Raw genomic sequence first — 10731 nt, forward strand, 5'->3', positions numbered from 1 at the left:
TGTGGTTTTTTGAAATGTCACATTTTTTTTTGAATGATATAAACGAATTTTTCCATGCTACACAATATTTTCACATTGTATAAACATATTCAAAAAATGTCACGTATATTTTTTTTAAATCCATGATATTTTTATAAAAAATTATGTGCATATTTTTGGGTTGGTAATTCGTTTTACAAATGATTTTTTGCATTACTTAAACATGTTTTATACATTGTATACACACTTTTCAAAAAATTGATGTTCATTTTTTTGAAAGGCTGTGACATTTTCTGAATTGTCGGAAACACTATTTAATGGTATCAAAATTTTTTAGAAGCTGGAAAAACTTTTTTAAAATTACGTTAACATTTTTTAAATTCGTGGTGGACATTTCTAAAATCTATACAAAGTTTGTTTGCATTTTGGAAATATAAATGAAAGGATCAAAACCGAAAAGAAAACTGTGTGCTAGGGAGTTGGTGCTCCTTCGCGGAGTAGGCAGGCCCATTTACGGGGTACCACAGGTAAAGTTGTGCTCTGTATCGCAGCAAGTTATAAATAGCCACTCCCGGGAGGCAAAGCGTCCCAAAATGAGCTAAGTTATAATCACGCACGCACACACGTAGGCATGTCAACTCCCTCCGTAAACTAATATAAAGGCATTCAGATCACTAAAATAGTGATGTAAACAATCTTGTATTAGTTTACAGAGGGGGTACTTTCAATGATGGATGCGATGATATAAATTTTGAATTGTGGATTTTGATATATTTTTCTAAAAACTCGGTCAAACATGCACTTGGTTGACTTTTGAAAAAATAAATACACCTTATATAAAACAACGGAGGGAGTAGTTTTCTTCTATTATTCAAAAAAACTAGTTTTCTTCTTTGTTTCTTGGTTTTTGATATATATTAAATATTCTAAACAGGCATACTTTTAAGATTAATTTATATCAACTCAGAACACTGTCCGCCACATATTTAAAATTGCATTAATGCAATTTTTCAAAATATATGTACCATAAAAACATCGTGATATTCAAAAAATATTCATGTGTTCAAAATATTGTTTGGGATACTTAAAAAATGTTTATACAATGTAAAAAAATATGTACGCATAATTCAAAAAACTTTTGTAACATTCAAAAAAATGTTCATTACATTTTACGTACTGTTTAAACAATGTTCACTTAGGTCTAGGACAGTGTGTACAACCATTCAAAACAATGTATGTGGTTGTTAAAAACAGGTTCACACATTTCGAAAAATATGTTTATGACATTTTAAAAATGTTGTTAGAATTTATAGAATTTTTGTGTACTATAAAAAATGTCCCCTTATCAATAAAAAATGTACAAAAGGGATTTAATAAAAGTTAAATGTGTATTGAAAAAATCAAAACATGTATTTGAATAATTGTTCATGATTCATTTGAAAAAAACCTGATAGTGTATAAAAAATGTTCCAAATGTATTCAAAAAATGTAGAACTTGTACTGAAAATAGTAGACATGTACCCCCTGCGTTTTTATTTAGTTCGCATATTAGCTTTAGTCAAAGTAAAACTTTGTAAACTTTGACAAAGTTTGACATATACAATAACAAATGAGTAACATTAGATTTATTATTAAATATACTTTCACATCGTATAGATTTGTTATGGTAAATATTTGTATTGTTTTCTATAAACTTGGTCAAACTTTATGAAGTTTGACTTCACTTAACTCTAATATGCAGAGTAAATAAAAACGGAGGGAGTATTAGAAAATAACAAGTAACGAAAAAACTGAAAATCAAATAAAATCGGTAAAGAAACACATAAAACAAAAACAAAAGAATACTTACAAAAAATATAAAGAAGAGAACAGCTAGCGCGGAAGGTTCTAAAACTGGTCGTAGAAAATTCCAAAAACCGTGCCCTAGGAACCCATATTGTTCAGCCCATCTTTCGATCCCGTACTGCGAGAGGGTGTACTATCTCGTGGTAGAAGAGATATAGCTCCCGCGCATCAAGTAGGCCTTGCAGGTGGATCAGCAGCGATGCTAGCCGGCTTGGGCCACACCCGCACAAAGTCTGCTTAGCAGCCTAGCCTACTACACGTGTTATGCGAACGAGGCAACAAATCCATGGTGCCCGGGTGCACTTTCCCCAGCCTCAGGAGCGCATTTTCCCTACACACGGCGCATCCGAGTGTCACCATTTGTCACGCACATGATGCTTCTTGTGTAGGGATTTTTTTAAGGTTTTTCATATTTTGCCTATTTTTCTATTCCCAGTTTTTTCCGTGGAGCACAAGTGTGCTTTATGCAGGGACACCATTTGTGCTTCACATTGTGAGCACAGTTTAGTTCATGATGAGAGCACACTATGCGCTTCACACGGGAGCATAGTTGTTCTTCATATTCGGAGCACGAGTTTGTCCTAGGTGGAAGCACGGGGTTGTACTAAGTGGGAGCAAGGATAGTTCATGCTGGAAGCACAGATTACTGTAGTTGCAATCACAAAGTGGGGGGGGGGGGCATAGTTATTACTAGGTTGGAGCACGAGTTAGCTCAAGAAGGAAGCACCTGTTAGTGTAGTTGGGGGCACAAACATCACCAAAAAAAGTCGGTCACCTATCAAAATGAGATCTAGTTTTAAAGATCTTTGCGTGAGGATTGCAACGATGAAAACAAATTGACATTTAGAATCGTGGTTCACAAGTTATTTTGTTATTTAAAGGATTTGGGGGGAAATGCACACGCAACAACAAGCATGTGCAACAAGTATGGAAAGACAATAATAATATTTGAAGTACATGAATTTAAAATGAAATAAGAAATCATACACAAAGAGAATAGCATGTGCAACAAAGCAACATGGCATCACATTATATAATGTGCAACATGAATATGCATACAATTTAAGAGTAGTATGAGCTGATTTTGTTGACGAGATAATGGAAGTGTTGATGGATGATTTTTGTATTTATGCAACTTCCTTCGGAAATTGTTTGTGCAACCTTAAAAAAATTGCATGGTAACCTTGCTTGGAATAGGGGAAAATGACACGTTAGGGTAACAGAAGGAATAATCCTTAGTCATAGTATTTTGGGTATAGGAATATAAGTGGATAAAGAAAAGAAAATGATGTCATTGAGAGGTTATCCTACCAGAGGGGCGTGAGAGAATACGAATCTTCCTTGGGCAAGCAGGTTTTCTATAAATGCATCTAGTGCCCCTCTTTATGGTTTTGGAGTATTGGCGATAAACTTGGCGTGAGAGAAGACTTTGCTTGCTTTCTGCTCGAACACTTTGGCTGAAGACTTTTTGTATTTTTATGTGTCATGCTTTGTTTTGTCTTCAATCTAGCTATACTTAAGTGCAGCTGCTTGTATGTGCGTTTGTTTTACATATTTTGCTATCTCATTTGTTTGCATGCTATCTGTTGTTCTGATGATGTTGCCTTCATACTTATTGTCTAGCTTAGTTGTGCTTAAGTTTTGCATTCCTACTCCATAAAAATCTCCATTGACCCCCTCTAGTCAATAACTAACAGTTTGTTTTTTTATTGACGATTGATACATCTATAACATATCTGTAATGATTGTCATATTCATGATGCTTTTATAGCGAGTCATCTACAACAACTTTGTTGCTTCGATGATCATCTGTGAATGGTCATCGTTGGACTATGGGTCAATAACATTAGCTATATGACATCTTCTCTATAACGTTCTTCAATACAAAGATCACATGAGCTCCTCTACATGATTGTGATAAATTTGATATAAGTTATGGTGTGTTTCTTCCATTGTGATGAATTATTCTTTTATGATCAAACTATGTATGAATTTTTCTTTGGTTTATTTGTTGCATGATTATAACATATATGCTCTTCAATAGACTAAGGCATAGCCTAGTGGTGGAAAGGGGTTGATGCCTTCCTACCCACCCAGATTCAAGGCATGGTACTTACAATTTGGGTTTATTGCACCAATTATACTGTAGGGGCTTCCCTTACAGTCTTCCTATCAAAAAAACATATATGCTCTTCAATCTATTAGTCTTTTCACTGACCATTTTTAGAAGAATGGTCCTAGTGGTTGTCATTGTTGATGGTACTTTTTTAGGGAGAGGCTTCACGACAGTGCTTCATCATCGATGGTGATTTGGCCCGGTTAAAAAATGCACTGCCTTTTTTTTCTTGCCCATGGGTCAAAAATCACAAATTGCCAAGAAAGTATAATCGTCATGATCATCATTACTTCCTAAGTATGTGAATTTACTTGATATCCGCTGTCGTTTTCTCCATGACTGTGTTATCATCAGCGTTAGCTGCCACAGAAAAAAAACAATCTTTTAATGTTCATATGAAGGTTTCCACACAAAAGATTGTCCAAATAATGAGGGGGGCCTGCGAAAGTCCAGCAACTCACCATGTTCTCTCCCTGGGAGAAAAATGTTTACAAGGCCCGAGAAACATTGGAACATAAAGAAGTCTCTGGAATGAGGAAGCATCAGGGATCGCACCAAGCCGAAGCGCTCGTCAAAACACAAGTAGACGAGTGCAAGGTATCTTGCCGAGCTTTGCACCCAACCATGCAAGGCCGAGACATCTTCTCAGATGAAATGATGCGCCACGGTACATAGTTTGGCTTGTTTCTCTTCCTCTTCTTTCGCCAAGAGGCTTGGACAAACATGCTGGACCGTAGCCATGTCAATGGTATTTTCCCAACACGAGAAAAACTACTTGAGACCGAGTTATATGTACAGTACGTAGATTAGTGATTAGACATGACTGCTCTAGTAAAAAAGCTCAGGAGGCCTTTGGGTTTTGAGGCAATGGCGATTTCAGAAAGCGATGGTAGAAGTGGTGGTCTAGTTATGTTTTGGTACAATAAGTTGGGAGTAACGTCATCAGAAGTACATAACAACTACATTGACATCCGAATAAATGAAGGTTCCAACAATGCATGGCGGTTCACAGGCCTTTATGGTGAGCCAAGTGGAGAACGGAAACATTTGACGTGGGATTACATAAGGGAATTACATGCTATGTCAGACATGCCGTGGTTACTAGCTGGAGATTTCAATGAAATTTTACATACCCATGAAAAAGAAGGGGTGCTGCACGGCCCCAACGCTCCATGCAAGCTTTCAACGATGCCCTCTCTGACTGTGGAATGGACGACCTTGGTTACATTGGCGACATATTCTCATGGCGACGAGGAAACATACGAGAGCGTTTAGATCGTGCAACCAGTAACATTCGATGGGCGGACATGTTCCCTGGTTATGGTGTGTCGAATGAGGATTTCGATAAATCCGATCATCGGTCGGTTCTTACTGATACAGAATACCAGCTCGGAGTACAGATTAGAGGACCTTGCGGCCCTTGCAAATTCGAGGCACGTTGGCTGGCTGAGGAGGACGTCGAGACGATTGTTCAAGTGGCCTGGGACAGACGCAAGGCATCTGGGATAGCATCATTTGCAGAAAATACAGCGGAAGTTCATGGCGCACTACATCGTTGGGATAGAGAAGTATTAAAGGGCCCACGGCATAGGCTCAGAGAGCTGCAGAAACAGCTAAATGTAGTGTTGTCGGGTCCGCTGAGTGATGCTTCTGCTGTTAGGCAGCACGAACTGCACCTGCAAATTGAGAAGTTACTTGAACAGGAAGAGATCTATTGGCTCCAACGTGGCCAGGCTGATTGGCTAACCCGGGGAGACCAAAATACAGATTTCTTTCACCGAGCTGCTAATGGACGACGAAAAAAGAATTTTATCAAGCGGATTCAGAAGGATAATGGTGAATGGATAGAAGAAGAGACGCTCATCAAAGCTCACGCTGCAGCTTACTTTTCAGGGCTCTTTACATCTGGTGTTCTGGAACCGAATGCTCATGTCATACAGAAAATCAAACCACGTGTTACTGAGGCGATGAATGTTGAACTAAACATGGCCTATTCACGCGAGGAAGTGAAGAAAGCAATATACAATATCGGCGACTTAAAAGCGCCTGGCCCAGACGGGTTACATGCTGTTTTTTATAAACGTTTCTGGCATATAATTGGTGAGGACTTGATTGATGAGGTGTTGCTGGCCATTAACACAAGGAAGATCCCTGAGGGGTGGAATAACACCACCATTGTTCTAATCCCGAAGGTTGAAAATCCGAATGTGATTACACAATTCCGTCCTATCAGCCTATGTAACGTGGTATACAAGGTGATTTCTAAACTTTTAGCGAGCCGGCTTAAGTTTCTCTTGACAGATATTATTTCACCAAACCAAAGCGCCTTTGTTCCGGGGCGGCTCATCACGGATAATTTTCTTGTGGCTTTTGAATCATATCATGCAATTAAGAGGAAAACAGTTGGTAAATATGGTACTTGTGCGGTGAAACTTGATATGCACAAGGCTTACGACCGGGTCGAGTGGTATTTTCTGGAGAAGGTTTTACTAAGACTGGGGTTTAGGCCCAGCTGGGTGGCATTGATTATGGAGTGTGTAAAATCTGTAAGGTACCAAGTCCGAGTTAATAATGATTTATCTGACTATTTTGTTCCGTCCAGGGGTCTTAGACAGGGGGATCCACTCTTGCCATACTTATTCTTGCTTTGTGTTGAAGGCCTTTCTAGCTTGATTATGCATGAAGAGGAGGCGGGTAATTTGCTTGGAGTTCGGGTTCGCCGGGACGCCCCACCGGTTTCACATCTACTGTTTGCCGATGACTCTCTTTTCCTTATGAGGGTTGATGCAGCAAATGCTAATAGTCTTCGGAGAGCACTGGATAATTACTGTGCTGCCTCGGGACAACTGGTGAGTGAAGCTAAATCGAGTATTTTCTTTAGCCCCTGTACCCCTGTTGAAACTCGAGTGGAGGTGTGCACAACTCTAAATATTATGGCGGAGGCGATCACGGACAAATATTTGGGACTACCCCCAATTGTGGGAATTGACAGGTCAGATTGTTTTCAATATCTTATTGACAGAGTTCTGTGCAGAATAAGGGGATGGAAAGAAAAATTGTTATCTGTGGGAGGTAGGGAGGTCTTGCTGAAGGCAGTGATACAGGCTATCCTGTTGTATGCTATGTCAGTTTTTAAATTGCCCAAACAGGTGTGCAATAGCATTACAACGGCCATGTCTAAATATTGGTGGGGCGATGATGATATAAAAAAATATATGCATTGGTTTGCATGGTGGAAGGTGTGTGTTCCAAAAGAGAGAGGAGGCATGGGATTCAGAGACTTGCACTGTTTTAATATGGCACTTTTGGCTAAGCAGTGTTGGAGGTTGTTGTCTGAACCAGAATCACTTTGTGCGAGAGTGTTGAAGGCTAAATATTTCCCTGAGGGCGACCTTCTGAATTGTAGTCTTAAGAAGGGTAGTTCTTATACATGGCAGAGCCTATGGAGTGGATACAAACTTTCAAGAGAGGGCATATATGGAGAGTAGGGGATGGCTCTCAAATAAACATATGGGAGGATCCATGGATCCCAACCAGCCCTACACGGGGAGTAATGACCCCGAGGGGTAATATTGTTATCACACGTGTCTCTGAGTTGATAGATGAAGAGAATAGAGTTTGGGATGAGCAGTTGCTTAATGAATTATTTTGGCCAGTCGATGTACATCGTATTCTGAATATACCTCTGGCTATAGGTATGATGAATGATTTTGTCTCTTGGCACTGCAATAAGAACGGTATTTTTTCTGTACGGTCAACTTATCATGAAGAGTGGGAACACCAACATGGACGAAAGTTGAGAATGACAAACTTAGTTCAATCCTCAAGTACTAGTCCTATTTGGAGTACCATTTGGAAATTAAGTGTACCAGCCAAGATAAAGATTCATGTGTGGAGAGCCTTACTTGGAGCCATCCCTTGTCTGGGGTTCTAGCAAATAGACATATGATCACGAGTTCGCAATGTCCTATGTGTAGTATCGATTGTGAGAGTATTAAACATGCCCTATTCTTATGCCCACGAGTACAAGATGTGTGGCGCATTCCTGAGTCTAGGACAATTGGTGGCTAAGGTATGTACTGCACAACGTGAGGGAGGATCAGTACTAGCTGACATGTTTCTGTCCAAGAGCAGCCTACAGGCAATGGTGGCAGGAGTCCAACGCAATGCACTGGTGGCAACCACTGTATGGTATGTGTGGTGGGAGCATCGCCGCTACACCCACAAGGAGTTTCTACAGGACCCGTCCAGATCGGCGCAGGCTATTGCGGCTCTAGCTAAAAATTTCACGAGAGCTAGAAATAAGAACACAAAGATCAGGAGGCACGGCTGGGAGAGGCCACCTGAGGGAATTATAAAATTGAACGTCGACGTGGGATTTGAGATGGACAGCGGCTCTGGGAGTACAGGAGCTATCCTGCGAGATGACATGGGAAATTTTTATAGCTGCTTCGTGCGGGGCCATTCCCTTTGTGGAGGATGCGGTGACGGCAGAAGCAAGGGCTCTAAGAAATGGGTTGTTACTTGCTAATGATATGGGTTGCAACAAACTTTATGTCGAAGCGGACTGCATGGAGGTGATTGATGTTATGCAGAACGGCGGGAACTTCCTCGGACATGCGGCGGCAATCTATGAAGAATGTACTTTCTTAGCTCGTAATTTTAGTTTTATTGATTTTAATCACTGTCCTAGAGAAGCCAATATGGCGGCCGATGTGTTGGCTAGGAATTCGGAGTCCTCTCAAACTATTGTTTGGAAGTCGGAGCCTCTGAGTTTTCTAGTGGACGTCCTATCAAACGATGTATCTTTATTTTCACATGAAATATAAACCTCCATGATAGCTTTCCCTCAAAAAAAGATGGGTTGTCTCGGTCTACCACGGGAGCCTGATCTACAAAAATGTGGATGTTAGTGTAATCTGGCGCACTTAACATTGATGTAAATAAATCCAGTTAACCTTTTCAATCAACAAAACCTTTGGTAGCTTCTCGCCCCGTGTTGGGTCTAGTTTGACGACCCTTATGTTGCCGGACTCCGTGGGTGAGGCATTCGCTGAGGTTGTGTCTCCGGTGCTGTAGATCATGCCCGAGTTGCAGGTGTTGTGTGGGGAACATGTTTCGCATGTGTCGATGGAGCAGCTCAAGTTAGGCTCTCTCCAGGCTTCGGAGATGGACTTGGTGCCCTCACCACCACCCATGGAGCCTTGTTAGGGGTTAGACAACCTACCTCTCAGCATCGTGGAGCATGGAGTTTTAGATGTTGCTGTCCTTCCCTCGTGTGCGACCGTCGGGCAGGTGATGCCTGTGAGTGGCATGACCATTGAGCCACTTGTGTTGGCACCCACTCCAAATCCGAATGCTCTTTTCGCGAAGGAACTCTGTGATTTGCTAGCCAGCGTGAAGGTTGCTAGACCTAGTTTGGGCAGGTCAATTGCTTGCCTCCTGACGGGGACACCAATAAGGGGCAAACAAAAAAAGGCGGGCAAAGGCAAAAATGATGCCAAAAGCAAGGTGTCTATGGCTGCTTGATGGATAATCTTTGGTCTCTCGGCTTGTCCTCTTTGTTTGGGTTCTTGTTGTGGGTTGGAAGGTGCTTGATGTCTTGTGTCGAGGTGTTCTCGTGGGGAGTCACTTGGCGAAGTAGCAGTGAAGGGGTTTGTGGATGTTGTGTTTTTAGAGAGTTTGGCGGGCCGCCTGTGCGGTTGTGGGATTTCATGTCTTGGAAGTAGTTTGTTCGTGCTTCATTTGTATTGGTTTTCACCTAATTTTTTATAAATTAACTAAGCGATTATCTTCTTCTTAATTAATCGATGAGGCAAAAATTTTACCTCCCTTTCGAAAATAAATGTCCAGTGATTTTCCAGGGAGAGGAAAAGAGCGAGCAAAGATGCGAAAAGTACTAGTACTGCTATACAAAGTAACCTTTCTCGTAGCACCCCTTGAGCAATCTTATATTTCTGCCTCGTCCATGTCACAGCCGGTAGTACAAGTGCACCAGTGCTGCGTGCCGGGTTGATGCAAGCCCAACCCACGTCCTCTCACCGCGAACGAATTAAAACGCCGGTGCCGGTGCCAGTGCGTGCGCTGTGCTGTGCGGTGCTCCACCTGACGCGAGAGCTTTGCCTCCCTGGTCAAAGCGAGCGCGGCCCGGAAGGCTTTTCCCGCGCTTTCTTTCTTCTTTTCTTCACTTCGTTTTCTGAGTTTTTCAAGCTTTTCCTTCGCCGAGATCCACATGATTGCCGCGCTGCACGCACGCCCGCCCGCACCAGCCCAATCCTCGTGCTGCTTGACGTCCGCAATCATGTGTTCCCTCCCCGTCGTGTTTAGCTTTATTTCCTGGTTATGTCTCATCACAGGACAGCAGCTTGACGTTAATGTCGTAGTAGTACTGCGCGTACTTCTCCGGGAGTGGCCGTACTGCGCGTAGCATCATGATCGCGCCGCGTAGGCCGGGGCCGTTGCGTCGCCGATCCGTTTCGCCGTCGCTCTCGCGCCTCACGGGGTCATTCCCGGCATAATGACGGCCATGATTGTGCATGGGGGGGAGCCCGTGATCCGTCACGCGAGCGGCTCAGGTGCTGTTGGCGTTCACGCGGCTAGGCTCGTCCTGGCTGCTCGAGTGCGTGCTACAGTACGGTGCCGCTTGCCATTGCCAGCCATGGCATGCGGCACCGGCGCGCGCGGGCCGGGGCGCCGATCGAGCCGCGCTAGTGATTGCACGCACAGCCTCCGCATGATTGGTCGGTCTCCCGTGGAAGTTAATGCCGCCCCGGGCTTGTCGTCGACGACAG

The sequence above is a fragment of the Triticum aestivum genome, chromosome 5A, assembly GCF_018294505.1.
Source record: "Triticum aestivum cultivar Chinese Spring chromosome 5A, IWGSC CS RefSeq v2.1, whole genome shotgun sequence".
Taxonomy (NCBI): Eukaryota; Viridiplantae; Streptophyta; class Magnoliopsida; order Poales; family Poaceae; genus Triticum; species Triticum aestivum.